Source organism: Xyrauchen texanus, chromosome 9 (genome assembly GCF_025860055.1).
Source record: "Xyrauchen texanus isolate HMW12.3.18 chromosome 9, RBS_HiC_50CHRs, whole genome shotgun sequence".
NCBI classification, from domain to species: Eukaryota; Metazoa; Chordata; class Actinopteri; order Cypriniformes; family Catostomidae; genus Xyrauchen; species Xyrauchen texanus.
Genome location: NC_068284.1, coordinates 30,801,157 through 30,819,370, shown reverse-complemented (window position 1 = coordinate 30,819,370; position 18,214 = coordinate 30,801,157). Strand labels below are relative to the sequence as shown.

At 36.3% G+C, this 18,214-nt stretch overlaps 1 long non-coding RNA gene across 1 annotated transcript; it reads right to left on the bottom strand.

Annotated features, from left to right (window-relative positions):
- Positions 1 to 1,228: 1,228 nt before the first annotated feature.
- LOC127648734 (uncharacterized) lies at positions 1,229 to 3,484 on the bottom strand. The gene is made up of 4 exons (XR_007971206.1): positions 3,267 to 3,484; positions 2,312 to 2,856; positions 1,918 to 1,984; positions 1,229 to 1,500 (listed from the first exon to the last, which is right to left on the bottom strand). It is a non-coding gene; the product is annotated as an uncharacterized LOC127648734 (long non-coding RNA).
- Between the last annotated feature and the right edge of the window lie 14,730 nt (positions 3,485 to 18,214).

Here is an 18,214-nt window from a genome sequence, read left to right as displayed (position 1 = left end):
TGAAGACTTTTATTAAAAAGGTAAACAGGCAAAACACAAAGGAAAAACCCTCGATGGGGAAACAAAACATAAACAAGTAAACTCGGGCAGGGGAAACATTCCAGGCTTGACAACATACAATAACAGACAAGGAGAGAACAAGAAGCAGGGCTTAAATACACAGGGAGTGATGACTGAATGGGACACAGGTGAGAACAATGAACAAAATGGCAGTGATGATGACAGGTGGACACTGGGAAGTGTAGTTCTTTAACAAAATGGCAGTGAGACACAGGGCAGACAACAGAGGAACGTGACATAAATGATGTGATCCAAAGTGCATTTGAACAGCGGTGAAACACTTTCTTATGATGTGCTACATTCATACAGAAAGCAGACAGAGAAGTAAGTTTGAAGTAAGTTTGGAGCAGAAGAAATAGAAATAAACCCTTTTCTAGCATTTTACATACACGTGTTACCAGGCACGATCAGGTTTTTTTTTTTATCAAGAAAATACATGTTGGATCATAATTTCTTTTTTTCTAGTAAGACCTTTGATAATAGGGAAAACATCTTATACTTGATAATAATTTTTTTTTCCTGTAAAAATATCAAAAAATCCTTAAAACAAGATCAGTTTGATTGATCTTGTTTTAGAAACAACACTGCATAAGATATTTAGGTTTTTCAGAGAATGTATTTTTAACATGTGTATTTTGTCTTACTGTACTGGCAGAGTTTTTATAGTAAAAGTGCTGTGCTGAAGAAGTAATCTGAAGTATTTAGAATACGTTACTGGCCTTGAGTAATCTAATGGAATACATTACAAATTACATTTTACAGCATGCGTTCTGTAATCTGTAGTGGAATACAGGGCCGTGCAGAGACCTTTGGAGGGGCAGGTGCTCAAAGTATAAAAGGGGCACATGGAACAAGGCTTTAAATAGCGCGGTGCTCAAAATATCAATACAGTAATATATCGTGACACATTCCTTGCTGATTCACGTGATCGATCACGGATGATTCTGTATTGATCACGACAGCAAATGCTGTGATGCAGTTTTGGAAAAGAAACAGAACAGAAAAGACAATTTTAAGTTTAAAAGTTAAAAAATATTTTCTGTCCAGAATAATTAGAAACTGAAGTGTCTTAAGTTGTACCAACCTGATGGCTTTTTCTTCTCTGTTATACAGAATAATTAAGAACAGCCGTTATAGTAAAATCAACGTGGCCCATGTTTCGGTACAGTAGAGTATAGTTTTATTTAATGCCATGTCAGCATTTGTGGCTATTTTGATGGCAAAAACTGAATTACAAAAATACAAGAGTTCCATTAATATAATAAAAACAAAAACAAAGCAAACAGAAAAAATACAGCAATTTTATTTTACAGCAAATACAACAGATTTTGTACATTAATGTGATACCTGTTCTGGTAAAATCTTACTAAATTCCTTGAGTGAGTATGCTGCCTTTGCTGTTGTTGTTGCTGCTGCTAATACTGGAGTTGATCTGAGAGACTGTAGACATTAAAACAACAAACATATAGGAGATATATTAGCTGATTAAACAATTGTTATGTTACCATGACAAGATGTAGTAGTAGTAGTAGTATGTTTTATTTAATGCCATGTCAGCGATCAAAGCTATTTTCATGGCAAGAATTCAATTACAAAAAACAAATATCATATAAATACAATAAAAACAAAACAAATATAAATAGCAAGTCATATTATACAATATTTTTTTAAGATTAATATATGATAAGAAATCCAAAACCTTTTCAGGCACAATCTCATTAAATAAGTCCTTTAACGAGGTAACTTCATAAAAGAGCATTCTACTTGTGTTAAGACCAGGACAATCTAGTAAAATATGTTTGACAGATATGACAAGATGTAAAGATTGCTGAGAGTGTTTGGAACTGGCTCACTGACCTGCCAAGGCTGACTGCTCCAAGAAAATAAGAGGGAGATGCTCACAGAGGCTGCTGCACACCAAGAGCTGCAGGTAGAGAAAATAAGATACCAGATTCAAAAAAGTAAAATTATCTGAGAAAAAAAAAAACATTAATGGGGGATAGGATGATGGTGGCCATGGCAGGGGTGAGAGTGAGACACAAACATCTATATAGACAGAGGTGTGTGTGCTTGTCTGTCTACAGTACACAATACTGTGATCATGATTTCAAGTTGCATTGTGACTCTGAGATGTAGTTGGATTTTGATTGATTATGTCTAATCAAAAATATAAATAAAGAAACTAAAATGTGTATGTGTGTGTTCATTCTGTTGGCACCTACTAAAAATCACAGTGTAGCATTAATCTTACCAATAAGTGTTGATGAGTTGTTGTAGACTTTTATAACAGAAATTTCCTGTTGGCCATGTCCCTAAAAATGTTAATGACATTATTGTCATTTATTGGAATGTCCTTCTCAATGGCCAACAGAAGAAGGTCAGACAATCTCTCCTCTTTGCAAAGGCTGCGAAGTTTGGTTTTCACAAGCTTCAGTTTTGAGAAGGAACGTTCCACAGTTGCTGTGGACACCGGAAGTGTGCCATATGTCTTCAGCAGCAGAGTCATGTTGGGGAAAACTAGATGTGCATTGGTTTCCTTGACCACTGACAGAATAGAGGACACATTGGCTGGTGGTGGGCATGAGTATGACGTATGGAAGACCTTCAATTCTGTCTGCAATTTGTCTTCATCTTCAATATTGTAGAACTGGCACAGTTTCTTCACAGCTTGGAGTGCAGCTGTTGGAATGCTAGCTGTTTTCCAGTTCTCTGGGACTGTCAGGCAATGGAAGGCATGCAATATTTCCCATTTGGAATTATCTCCTCCTTTAAAGCATCTCTGAATAGTGGTCTTTGCTGTTGTAGAAAGAAAATATTTTTGTCATTTAAAATATAATTATATTTTAATCCTGTTCTGAATTGTTTTATTTTTATAATGATAATTCAGAGAATGAGAAAATCAGTATAAGCCTTATCAGTGTTGTTGTGATAATTATTTTAAGGCACTCTACATTTTTTTTTTAAATAAATACTGAAATAATAATAATATAGTTTAATTTAGTCAAAAGGCATAAAAAAGACAAGACCCCTCGACGCCTGTGAGTGAAACTTTTCTCCCTCAAACAGCAAGCTAACGTAACGTTACTTCTACAGGCTACACACAGCAATATTTACAACATATCTGCATGCTCTCTTCACGTCGTTCTTGTAAAATAATAAGTAAATAAACATCAAAATCACTTCACTGGGAATGAATCCCCACTTACCAGCTGCCGCGGTCGCGGTGTTGAAGATATCTTCCGGTAATTAAAAAATGCGCGTGCTGCGGCCGTGCGGCGTGAGGAATAGTCCCGGATGAGGTCGTCGTCAGGTGAAAGGTCATCATCTGGATCATTTTATTTAAGGCTAAATTATTAATCATACATTTTACTAATATTTAGATTTGGCATAGGCAGGCATTCACAAAAGGGCCTTTAATAAATAAAAAAAATGAGAGGAATTTTTTATTTGACAAAAGGGCACTTTGGGCACCAAGGGGCAAAGGGGCAGGTGCTCAAGCACCCAACGCCCCCCCCTCTGCACGTGCCTGGTGGAATACATTTCAATAAGTAACCCTCCCAACCCTGCCTATGCATGGCTTTTCATAAGTTGTGCATAAACCACTCTGGAATTCTCTCAGCCCTAGGCCTGAAATGGTAATAAAGGAAAGAAATAGCAGATATAATCTTCATTCTTTATACATATGCAAACAATTGGCAAAATATCCCTTCTAAATCAGCACCGAAACCAAAGGAACAACAGTCATTGTGCAAATCCTCAACAACTTTACACTGCACCTCAAATGGGAGTTTCTGCTTGGCACTAGAGTCAGCTTCACGTTTCCCTGTGCTGATCTCAGTACACCCAAGCAGGATAAGCAGGATAAGTCTACAGTGACCAGGGACGGAAAGAACTCCCTGGGAACAAAGCATGACTATTATCTGAAGGGGCAAAGGGTGGTCTTCCCAAATCTCAGGAATTCCTAACATGGACTAATGACAGGTCAACCAGGAGCCACACCAACAGTAATCTACTTTCAATTTGTTTGGGGAGGAAAAAGAAAGAGACGGCCAAGCATATGTTTCTGTGGGCAGAGTGTTAGCTTGGCGGTGTGCCCTTTCACATGGCAGACTCATAAATTGATCCACCCTCTATTGCCTAAAGTGATCTTCTGTCAGTGCAGCAAAGTATAAAGACGGAAAGGATAAAATGGAAGAGGGAGAGCATTATAAAAGTATGTTGCATGTGTTTAGAACACGTGACAGGTAAGAGGAACAAGGAAGAGCCATTGTCAAGGAGCTTACTTTAATTGGCAGAAGTCAGGACGATCCTTGTAATAGTGAGCTTTTATAAACAGCGGTGTTATTTTCAGACTGTTGTGACAAATTTGTATACTGGAAGAGATATTACATCAGATTGTCACTCCATTAGAAATACAATATTTAACAGTGTTGTTTAAAATTGTAACAAAGCCAGGGGTTTGAGATAATTAAAGAGTGACACGCACAAATATAAAAAGCAAAAGTTCACTAAGGACATCTGAGATCTTCAAATTGAAAGTGTAAACAGTGCATGAACATAGAAAATAAAACATTTAAAACTGACTAAAAACAAAACCTCACAAAAACAAATGATTAAACTAGCTCACATATCTCAAAAGTTAAAGTTAATGTCATATAATGTGACAATACTATATTACAGCACAGTAGATTATTTAACCCATGATATGAGGGTAATGGGTCCATTAGAGATAAGCTGGGTCTTGTCTCAGTGCTTCTTCAACAGTCAGATAACAACATTTTACAACCTCTGGTCTTAAAATTATAAGGAAGGGGAAGTTTAGCCCTTGGTAAGATCAGCAGTGGAGCTCGTAAATTACAGATGATCCGATGGCATAAGAACAGTTATTTAGTTAATATTCAGAATTCACCTCTAGATGTCTAATCTCAAATGTCAGTATAGCATGATTTAATCCGCAATGAGCATTAACTATGCAGTTAGAAGTGATTTGGAAAACACTCACCCACCACAAACCCCCAAACAGAACAAAAGCACAACTGTCATGTCACCTATACATTGTATGGAGCCCTTTCCCTAGTCACCTACAGCACGATCTCTGCGGCCATTAAGAATTTAAAGGAATAGTTCACTCAAAAATGAAAATTCTATCATAATTTACTCACCCTCATGTCATCCCAAAGCAGTGTGAAACCTATGAACATCTTGACGTCTGTTGTGCATTCATAAGTACATGAGAGAGGCTTGTTAATAGTGGCACGTGTTCACATGAGATCTTGAACAGAATTGATAAAAAAAAAGACGCAGGTTCTCTGTTCTCAGGCCACTTTGAATGAGCTTTTTTCAAAGCGCACGCTCATACACTTGCAGCGGAGAAAAACATTTTCACCGAAAAATGTCTTAGCCTAAATTCTGTGTTGTTTTTCACTAAAACGTATCGTATGTCTTCAGAAGACTTGAAATATTGTGCAATAGTCGCATGGACTAATTTTATGATACCTTTGAGTCCTGTTTTATGCTTTAAAGTGAGGCACTATCAACTGACATTTATTAAAACATCTCCGTTTGTGTTCTGCATAAGCAAAAATAAAATCATGCAGGTTTGGAACAATATGAGGGTGAGTAAATTATGACAGAATTTTCATTTTTGGGTAAACGATTCATTTTAGGGCTGATTTTCTATAAAGCTGATTTGAAGCAATATGCAGTATATTGAAAGTGCTGTTCACATACAGTTTTTGTCTTACGACTTTGCTAATGTAAAGTGCCATTTGATCTTTGTAAAGACATTACATAAATAAAACTTTGATTATTATTAGATTTGAAAACTACAGAAAATGTGTAAGTATGTTTTGACTTGCATTGTTTAAAATGAATGTTCAGGGTTCAATACAAGTTTAGCAAAATTAGCTGCATTTGTTGATTACAAAAAAATCCTTCAACTCACCCCTTGTTTATTTAAAATAAGCAAAGATTGTGGTTACTGTGAGACACTTACAATAGAAGTGAAAGGGGCCTGTTGATACATGCCAAAATGCCCATAGTTTCAAAAGTATAGCCACAAGACGTAAAAATTAAATGTGTTCACATGATTTTAGTGTAAAAAAATCTTGTGGCTATACTTTTGAAACAGCGTGTTTTTTAACGTTTATGGACTGGCCCCATTCACTTCCATTGTAAGTGCTTCACTGGATCTGCGATTTGTGCTTCTTCTTTTTTCTTTTTTTAAATATACAAGGTTTTTAGTTTTCAGTGGTAATCAGAATGATGGCACAAATGCTGCTGACTTTAACTTGTATTAACATTAATACAACCTTAACTTGTATTGAACTATGAACATTTCTTTAATAGTGACAGTTTGTGTGATTGCATGCCCTGTGCATGGCTTTCTAAAATGTGCATCTTGTGCAACTCCTACAGCATGTGTACATTGCTGTGGAATTCTATGTCCTTAGGCCTAAAATATTAATGAAGAAACATAATAGCAGATATAATCAAATTGACTTGATAGCAAATAAACTGACTTAACTTGTATACTGTATTGGTTTGCTCTCTATTTGTCAAGTTTTATGGATCTAGAAACCTGGCAAAACTGTTACAATCAAGTGATCACATTTGTGGTGATGTCCAAGCATCTGCCCTCCTCCCCACAGGGTCAACCGTGTTTACAGTCCACATAAGAACAGGAAACCAGATTAAGCTTTCTCAGCGTTTCAGGGTGTCATTCAATTCAGCTCATTCTTAGAAAGGAGAAAGCACATTTCACAGGTCTAATAGTAGAGTTTAGGGGAGTCTGAGCTTTTATCTCTCTGTCCCCTCTTGTGTTTCCGTTAGAGCTGGGTCTCTATCACAGCCCGCCTTTGGTCACTCTTGTCTGTAATAAAGTGATTACTGCTGATCAGGCCTCAACAGAACAATGTGCTGGAAGCTGGTGCTGGACTGAGCAACAGACTGTCACAAAATGAACCAGTTATTTCTATAACCTGTTATATGTTCCATTTAAAAAACAATTTAAAATAAAATGCATAAGTGATGTTTTTGTTTAATGCTGTGTTAATGAGAAGTTTTGCAAACTAGAATGTGAGAAACATTTTTTATGGTTCTAGAAACCTTAATACATGCTAAAACATTCTTTAGATGTTTAGGTATAATCTAATGTAAAATGGTGCATATTTCAAATTAACACTTAATTCGTCAATTCCAAAGCATTAACAAACTAAACCTTAAGGATGAGTGGATCTCCCCCTAGGTTAAAGCAATAGTTCTTTATAGTTCAGGAGTTATTTATAAGTCCAAGCAGCTCTTTTTCATACAATGAAAGTAAATGGTGACAATAGCAGTCAAGCAAGATTTTATCGACTTGAATTTCACTCAACAAAGTTATCGTATGACTTAAGTGTCCCAAACTTTTTTGGCTTAAGTAGCCCCACAACTTCATCAGTAAGGGTCAATACCCCTTCATCAACACAAAACCAAAGATGTGCTTAAATATCATCTAATGTTCACATTAATATGGTAACATCCCTGATATACAAAACAAAAAGGTGAAGTTAGTTATGATGTTTTTTTCATCAACAAAAACAAGCAAAATGAGCCGTGAAACTGACAATTAGAATAATTAGAGTGAAACTATAATTGCGATATACAGTATATATACGTATATATATACTGATGAGCCAAAACATTATAACCACCAATGCAGACCTATCAGAGTACCCATAATGACCCGTGTCCACTGTCGAAAGTGCCTACAATGGACAAGAGAGCATCTGAACTGGATCTTGGAGCAGTGTAAGAAGGTTGCCTGGTCCGATGAGTGCCATTTTCTTGTACATCATGTGGACAGTCGTGTACATGTGCACTGTTTACCTGGGGAAGTGATGGCACCTGGATGCATTGTGTGAAGATGAAAAGCCAGTTGAGGGTGTGTGATGCTCTGGGCAATGCCACCTACCTAAACATAGTTGCAGGCCAGGGACACCCCTTCATTGGTATTCCCTGAAGGCAGTGGACTCTTTCAGCAGGATAATGCTCCCTGCCACACAGGGAGCATTATCTACCATTCATCCTTAAGGTTCAGTTTGTTAATGGTCTGGAATTGAGGAATTAAGTGTTAGTTTGAAATATGCACCATTTAACATTAGATAAACCTAAACATCTCTTAGAACGTTTTAGCATGTATTAAGGCTACTAGAACCTTAAAAATGTATGTTTCTCACATTCTAGTTTGCAAAGAAGAGAAGTCACACAGCTTCTTTTAAAAAAATAAAAATTAATAATTGGTTGTTGTTTTTGATTACCAACTGACTGAATAGAAATGGTACTAAACGAGACATTATTCATTAACATATGGATTGCTCGGATCTCGTCTTTGGAGAAACAATACAAAAAGAAAAGAGTCAAACCAAACTTGACTGATCTTAGGGTTTAAAGAATCTATATCGAGATCATTAAAACACGATTAATCAGAAAATCTATGTATTTACCTAGCCCTAATCCCTATTATATTTTTTTTTAAGTCATACATTTTATTTTATAGATTAAAAAAGCAAATAGCATTCTTGTTAGGTACCCCCTGGAACCTGCTTATGTACAGACTTTATGGTGGCTTTATGGTCCTTTATAGAGCTTGACATACCTTTATTGTATAGCAAAAAATCATAATATCTGAATCAGAACTTCTGAAATGTGTTTCATCGGAGTCATACCGGTATGGAACAAAATGAGGCAAGTAAATTATGAATTTTGGAAAACTATCTCTTTTTGTGTCTCTGCAAAGACAAAAAATAAACAAATAAAATAAAATGTTATTCTATTACATAATCTATCTAGTAAACCCTGAACCAAAACTGTGTTTTTATTTAGAAGTTATTTTTGATGCTTTGACCATTATAGACGTATGTATCCTTGGCACAGACAGCTATTGGAATAGGAGCCATGTCTGACTTGCCCCTTCAGTTCCCTAGTGTGCTTCAAATGATTTGTGACAGGCATATGAAACATCAGGGAGCTCAAAATCAGGGACTCAAAAACACGAAAAGGAATATTCAAAGGAACTAAAATACTATTTTACATACATACACTTTATATACTCTCACCAACTACTATATTAGGTACACCTGTACATCTGCTTATTCATTCGATTATCTAATCAGTCAGTCATGAGGCAGCAGTGCAATGCATAAAATAATATGGGTCAGGAGCTGCAATTAATGCTCAACATGTGATTTGGACCATGGCGTGATTTTTTGTGTCATTAACATTTTAGTGATTCATACATTAAAATAAATAAATAAAAATTAGGACAAACAGAACATAAATACATGGAATCATTTATATCTATGTTATTTCCAGGGATATACAGTACATATTGAATTCTAAAATACAATTCATTTTTATAACATTGACCTTCCATTCTTTAATGATTCTGTATAAAGTTCTAGCAAAAGTGGAGACAGTTTGACATATAAGAAAAAATAAATAGTGTGTCAAATCAAAATGATAAAGACCACATTCCAACATTAATGCAACAATCAAAACCTGAGCATCCCCCAGAAAAAAAAACAAAAAAAAAAACAGAAAAGGAAAAACGTGTTCATTAACCCTGTGCATGACAGTGCCAATTGCTGTCCATTCATCTTAACACAAACAGTCCATGCATGCCTATGAGAACCCCCATTACAACCTTGCTGTCCGATTGGTCAAGTCTAGTGTTTCTAGACAAATTTTGTGAGACAGAATTAAACAGCAAAAGATAATATATAAAACAAACTCCAGCCAATAGGCAGAATAAGCACAAAGAGTGTGTAGATTCATCTGTAAAACTGTCCAGAAGGTGTGATCCTCTACAAAATAAACTCCTGCCAATAGGCGGAACCAGCACACAAAGAGTGCACAGATTCCTCAAACAGTCCAGATTCGAAATCACTGAGATCACATTTTTCCCCCATTCTGATGGTTGACGTGAACATTAACTGAAGATAACTGATGATTTTTTTTTTTTTGCATTGTACTGCTGCTACACAATTGGCTGATTTAGATTTTCCCATGAATAAGTGTGCAGGTGTACCTAAGTGGTCAGTAAGTGTGCATCGCAATGATTTTTTTTTTTCTGGTAGATGATTAGAAATAAAGGTTATGTAAATGTACAGGTGAAGCAATAGACTTGCTAAACACTTCCTTGTTAAACCTTTTCAGGTAGGGATCTGCATTGTGTGCAAAGGCAATCAGAGAAGAACATTAGCATAACTGAAAAGGTGCCCATCAGCAAATGTGATGACACACACTGTAACATTTGGACTGTTATTACATCCACAGTCTAGAGTTACTCTGTGCTCCATGTTGTATGGATACATCCCGCCTTAGCCCTGCTGTAGGCAGCCGGTATCCAGTGGCGGGAAGCAAAAGGCTGCTAGAAGCCTCTTCTCCATCCCCGGAGGACCTTCGGTTGTACAGACTGTTTGTCTTACCAGTGCCTGGAGGCAAAGACTGACATTTTTCTATATGAAGATCTCCCAGGTGCCTGAAACCATTCTATAAAAGAGCAAAAGCATGCGCACAGAAACTGTAATGCAATTCTTCTCCTTTCAGAGGCCTGACGGAGAGGTAAACGGATCTGCGTTGGCCTGGCTGAGAGCAAGGAGGAGGGGGTGCGATTAAGGATGCCTCCGGGGCATGAAGCAGGATAACCAGGCGAGGATGATTCATCTCACTGTGAGAAAATCCAAGGGATATGCCATGGCGACACCCCACCCTCTCTGTCTAAAGAGCACTGTTACCTGCTCCCACAGCCTCTGGTCTGTAGAGGGATCATGAAGAGATGGCAATTTGGATCAGGATACAGTAGTTGTTAGTCTTAATTGACTAGTGCATCCTCACTCATTTATTTCCTCTACTGTCAGGAAAAGCCAAATAGGGATTGTAGTGCTACGTTGTCTCATAACAACTCATACAAGATGGTATATTTCATACGAATTGACTCATATGAAAAGTTAAGACTTTAATTTGCCTAGAGATCAACCAATCAACAAACAGAATTTAAACTCAATATAGTACAGGTATCAATTTTAACAAAGAAAACATCTGTCAAAACATGTCAAAAACCGGTAGTATGCTTCCGTACCCCAGTGTTTTCATACTTCTGTGGTTAACAAAAGTTATTATACAGTCAGATGGTCATTATTGCAAAAAAAAAAACCTGATAACCCTGTCGAGGTACTTCATACAGGAATAAATACCAAATAAATATATAAATATATTAATAAATGGACAATAAATAATTATATGATTTGACATTTTAAAAAATGTGAGAAGAGGCCACAGAATGACACCAGAGACATGAAACTAGCATAGCTATGAAGAAAAATTGGTCAATTATACATTTTAATAGTCGTTATACAAAGATATATATATATATATATATATATATATATATATATATATATATATATATATATATATTATTTTTTCCATTTGATGCACATATGAAGTTTTTTGTTGTGCACTTTTGTACAATTTTTACAACTTCCCTCTCAATGGATCTTGGACTTCAATCATCATTCTGATTTTTTAATCTAAATTGGTTTGGTGTTTGGGATCCATTTCATTTTTGATTTATATATTTAAAGTTGACAATATGCAGAGTATTTATTTCGGATGGCCACGTATAATTATGTTCTCTACTCTAAAAGTGTAATGATATATACTGTGTAATTATGATTAACTGGTTATTCTGTAACTGGTATTAAAATAATGTTAAATCTTGTAACTGCTGGAACCGTTACACAATCCATTAGTGAACCTGTTACCGAGGCCTAAGGGAAACATTGATAAGCAGCCATGAGCTTTGACCACCTCTCATAACAAGAGACCAAAAAGAAAAGAAGGTAATTTGTCTCATTGCCAGAGGGTGGTATCACCTTCTCGTGATCATGCCCCCCCCCCATCTAAATTTTTGACATATTGTGTTCACTGTAATTGAAGCCTCTTCAAACTCTCTCTCTCTCTCTCTTTCGGTCTTTCTTTCTCTCTCCCTATTTTTTTTCCTTGTGCCAATGTCATCACCCCTAAAGCTGTGATCTCCAGGGAACTCAGAGATCAAACAAACTGTTTCAAGTTGACATTTCTAACGGAAGTGGTGAAATTTGCAAAGCTCTGGAACAGTAAGAGCTTAGACAACATTCCAGAGGTCTGTCATCCATCTTAGAGTAATTTCTAATTCATGCAAGTCTATCTGATTAAAGCTCCTAAAATAGAAATTCATTCATTTAATGAGAAATCATTAAAACCCCCTCAATTATAGTTAAACGGTAGCCTCATTACTTTGTGTTTATTGTGTTGTTTTCTAATTAAGCAAACAAAAAATATGTGACAAAAAGAGTGTTTTTCAGAGTGTTCAGGTAAACATAATATAGGTATAATATGAAAAAATGACCATATAAACAGAATAATGGAATTTTAAGAGCTCCAGAAATGGTGCATTTTCAAAATTACACCCCATTATTTTTCTAGTAGCAAACCGCAGAATAAGTGATGAAAATAAGCCACTTCATTTATTAATTGTGCAATTTCAAAATGGAAAATTCTTAAAAGAGGCATGAGAGGACAACAGCAGTGTTTTCAAACACTCATTCATACCATGTACATGAGTGCTGGGCTCAAGTACATCTCATTCAGCCTGTGTTGCAGCCGAGATTTGCAGATGTTTTGAGCTTTTGTAAATAGCCTCTTGTTCACGGTGCAAAACCATTTTGTAATTATCATTTCCCACAGACAGGAGAGTTGCCTCATTCAGTAGTCTGTATCACAATAAACCCATCCCATAATTTGTGTATATAAGGAGGCCTGATTACTTATAATGGGTTGCAGCTTCTCCAATGGGACTGCTCATTGAGACAAAAATAAGTATTCTGTTCCACTAAAACACTCATGATAGTTTATAATGGAATAACCTTTATTGCATCAACCATATAAGGCTCAATATTATTTAAGCCATAAGAATTACTGCACAGGTAGAGCCAATGTCTGTTTTAGTAACAGTAATGGTAAAACAACAGCACAAACCAAATGGAAACATCTATTTGTAAAACATTTCCAAGGTGTCAAGGGTATGGTGGAAGGTTGTGAAACACGTGTGTATGTGTGATGTATTCTGAAATCTTTCTGAGCCAGCTCTGGGCACTTTGAAACAGGAAGACCCCTCAAGCATTTTAATGAAATCATGGAAAAGGTCAGAACACTTTCCCATATGGAACAAAACCTTGCACATCCACAGACCTGCACCTGCACCAACTCACAAACTCACACTCAAAACAGCCTTACGGATCACAACAGAAACACAGTAATGACACCAACAGACATCATGACTATTTTTATCTGATAAAGCAATCAAGCCAGATCCATGAGATGACGTAAAATTGAAGCCAAAAATAATAAAAAAAGAAAACATTTAATAAATATTATATAAGAATTAAGTAGTTACAGCAATACAGAAGTGCTGTTTCACCAAATGTCATTGGGATTAAAGGATATTTCACCCAAAAATGAAAATTCTCTCATTATTTATGCACCCTCATGCCATCCCAGATCTAGATGTGTATGACATTCTTTCTTCTACTGAACACAAACTAAGATTTTTAAAAGAATATTTCAGATCTGTAGGTCCATAGAGTACATGCTATAAATCTCCACTTTCACTTTCACATTCACTGCAAACACGGATCACACTCACTTTAGTGACATAATAACTTTACAGACTCATTGTAAATTTAATTGGAACTGGAAAAAAAACTATATATATATATATATATATATATATATATAGAACATATATATATATATACATATCAAACATATATATAAAACAAGCATCCTAGGTGGATAACTTTTGAAGTTGTCTGAAAGAATATCCAGAGAGTGTAGTCCTGTAGTCTAGGCAAATGGTGGCTACTTTTAAGAAGCTTAAATATAAGATGTTTTAATTTGTTTAACATTTGTGCTTGCTATATTATACGCATATTTCCATTTGTTATGTCATAGTTTTGTTGACTTTACTGTTATTTTAAAACGTGGAAAATAGCAATATTAAGGAATTAGTAGGTGTGCCCAAACTGTTGACTGGTAGTTTAAATTGCAACGGCCAGAACAAAAACCAGTGACAGATCTCCAAGAGGAAATCATTAGATAAGACATTACAGCTTATGTCCTTACATTGCTGGGTAAAACTGGAGAAGAGTGTTTTTAAGACATAAATACCTTTCCACAGCTATTTAAATCAGGAATTTTTGCAACCTTAAATAAACCTATACATTCATATTCCTATTCTGCTATATTCTGATAACAGTTTGGTTAACACAGTTGACTGCTGCATTTGGGAAGCTCCAACCTCTATTTATTATAGTGAAATCTGCTAAAACCATAGAGCCTTTTCCAACAATAACACTACTCATATTGGTGTGGCCGGCATTACATATTATTGCATCCATAGACCCTGCTGGATTTATCAGTTGGCTGTTTGTCAAAATTCATTCAGCCTTTACCTGTCAATGTCCTCCCACACAATGGTACAAGTGTAAACCACATCTTTAATAATCCTGGTCTTAAACACAATATATGAAGAGGCTAAAACAAAGAAAACAATTATATTTTTAGTTGAGATGTTCAATAGAGCACTAAACAGGCTAATGCTGACAAATAATTGCAAAATAAATAAATAAAAAATCTGTCATTACACTATTCATATTTTGAGGATGAAACCGACTAAAGTTATATAAAACATGCATTTTATGATGAAATAAAAGTACTAAAAGAAAGCCTTGGTACAGATTGTTGTTGTGTGCTGAGCTTGAAGGATTGAGAATGAGGTGTTGATTTTAACGCATGACACCCTATGTCTATACTTGAAATATAATTGCATCTCTAACTTAGCACTAAACACTTCACAAACACCCTGCAGCAAAAATCTTATTTCACGCTGCTTTCTCATGGGCAGGGGAAAATGTCAGCCTCCTTCTATAATATTTGTTGTGGCTCTCATATACCAATTTTCTCCAAAGTTGAGTATCCTGAGTATGGTATGCCAATGCTGGCCCAGACCATAACCCCCCATGGAGTTGAGAGGACCCAGCCCATGTCTAACCCTGTCTGAGAAGATCCTACAGGAGACATTTGCACCACCCTGTCCACCACCATTGTGTCCAGCAAGGTGTTCAGAAACTCAAATCCTATGAGTCTTTATGGAGCTACTTGAATGTTCTGCTTAAAGGAATTTGTCATGTTTCCATTGGAACATGATTCACAGTAATACCCCAACGGTTACATATAATCCCCTATAATTACTACAAGCCAAACTAATGGTGAGAAAAAAGAATATACATTTTACACAATATACACTAATCACATCTTTCATAGGAACTTTTCGGAATTACTTTTAATAACTAATTACTTAATATATGAATACACCCAGAAAGAGCTCAAATGAAAGTAACTAATAAAGGGTATTTAGTTTATTTAGTAGATTTCCTCACATGATGACTCTGCTCTAAGCATACAGAATAATCTGTGTTAAGTCAAAGTCTTTCTAGATTCTGATAGCAGCTATTTTATATGTAAACAAGCGGCATACAAGAGAAGCTCCTATCTAATTGAATGGGGAAAGACCTACAGTAAATCTACAAATGGTTCACCAAGATTGAGACCAAAGAACATATTTCAAATCAGCAGTAAAATGTGATAACATTGGAATCATACATTTTGCTTCTTTAGAATACGCAAAAAAAAATCCTTGCAATTTTTCTGGCTTGTGTAGCTAATGCGCATTCGCGTTCTCGAGTTGATTGACAAGAGATGTCTGTATCTAAAAGGTGATTAGCGGTGTTTCTTTTTCTACATCCATTGACCGTTTGGCATTCCAATTTCTCCCATTCACTTTAATAGAAGTGGCCTGTCTCTGCTAAATAGTCTATGGTCTAGTACTGCCCATTTCTGCCTATGCTAAATACGAATAAAACTGAACCCAATTTTGATATTTACAGCTACTGTATATCTTTAGTGCACTACAAAGCCAAAATGCAGTAAATTAACCTACACTGAAACTGGAAAAGAAAAATACCTTCAAAGGTTTTTGGTTGTCTCACTCAGGTTTATCTGAATCTAAGCATAGTTGAACCAAACCTGTCAGACCGAGGACAGATCATAATCTAAGAGACCTGGTTGTGTAATTACTGTGTTTTGCTTTTTGCAGGGCAGTATGAGTTATCCTCATATAGCAGTGGTCATTAGTGTTAGTCCTTCTTGATAGACAATGGTCAATATAGATGTGGGACAGGTAAAATTAAAGGTTGGGTCTTGATGTGGTTCAGACTCACCTGCACCAAAGATTTGGGGATGAGGTCTGAGAGCAAAGCGGTGTCCTCCTGGAGAGTCGTCGGAGGCCTGAAGTCAGGCCTGGGAAAGGAGCTGCATGCTGAGGCCCATGAGGAGCTCTCTGCCAGTCAGTGCTGGCCTCCTGCAGCCTACAGACCAGGACACACCAAAGAGAACACACAGGTGAGTGTAAGGGAGATGAAGGATCTCTGTGTGGTGGCTTAGATATAATACTGTCTAATGTTCTCAAAGGAAAACAACTTACTGGATGATGGACAAATAGGCCATACTTGAGAACAATGCAAAGAGACTATGGTTTGATTTGCTTGAAATTATTGTGTGATGCATTAGGGGCTAGAGAAATTATGTTGGAAAACATTTATTAAAAATGTTAATTAAAGCATAATATGGTAATTGTCTTATAATGCTAGATGTAGACTATGTACAAGGCTCTAATGTAGACTATGTACAAGGTTCAATCATTAAGAATCACATGTGTCTGTATTCAGGAATGCAATACCTCACTTTGATGAAGAAGCAACAACACTGCTAAATGCACTCAGTAGCTTGCTTGAAGTGTATTATCAATGCAGCCATGTGTAAAGTAGCAGTGCATGTAGCATTTAATCAATTAGCGCTCTTCTAACAACTTGATGTTGTCTTGGAAATCAGCCTGAACTGTGAAAGTGTTTATTCATTTAAGCTGCATAGGCATTTCTAAAGCAAACTATGCCACATGGCTTATTATGAACATCTACACTATGTATCCAAAGCTGTTTTGCATGTAAAGAGTGTTGTGCGCTGCTTTCAATATTCCATAAATCCTGGCAGGAGGTAGGGGTGTGTTTCCATGATGGTTATTCTTTTGTTACACGTTCCAAAACAGCACATTTTCCAGGGGATCAAACACGAAGGTCGAGGATAAAAAAAATAAATACAAATTCAGCACTATTACCCTTTGTTAGCCAACACCAGCACCTCTTAACATACAACATTACTTAATGTCCCAAACTCCAATGCAAAGGCTTACAGTTATTAACAAAAGCATTCATCAATAGATGATTTTAAAGAAGCACAGAACAGAGATACACACAGCTTGATGGTATTGAGTCTGGAGATATTCACATTATGGTTAGATGTGCGTGCATTTGAAACTAATCACAAATCAAAGCGGAACCCACCTAAGCCTGGGGAAGAGTGCAGAGGAACTATAGGAACTCAGCTGGATGCCACTACCTGGACTATTAGTCATCAAACAATAGGTACCATTTATAAATGCTGAAAGAAGAAAGAGACAGGACAAATTAGCTATAGTGCACTGGGTATCATTATAGTTACTAACAATAGACAAATATGTTAAGAATTAAATGCATTTATGTTACAGATAAAATACAAACAATGCTCAGACGTTCTGTCAAATTTCCTATTCAAATCCATCCTATTTAAGTGTCTAATTTTGTCAATGTTTATTAGCTGGTGAGAAAATATGCATCCTTTGTATAGCATTTTGGCCAAACAAAATGCATTTTAGAAATGATTGCAGTTAGCTTGACTGATGAAAGAAATTGCATTGTGAATTAAAAGGTCCATGGTGGTGAGCTGTCCAGGTGAGTAAGGTGCATGTGTGGTGCTAAGTGGTGCCACTGGTTTGTACAAGCCTGTTAATATGTCACGCAGACCATTGCATGCACATTCAGGTTCTGCTTGAGCCTACCTGGCCCAGCAGAATGAGAAGTAGCTGACATGCATTGACACCATATGTGGGTGCGGTTACACTAATTCTAGATCAGCTAGT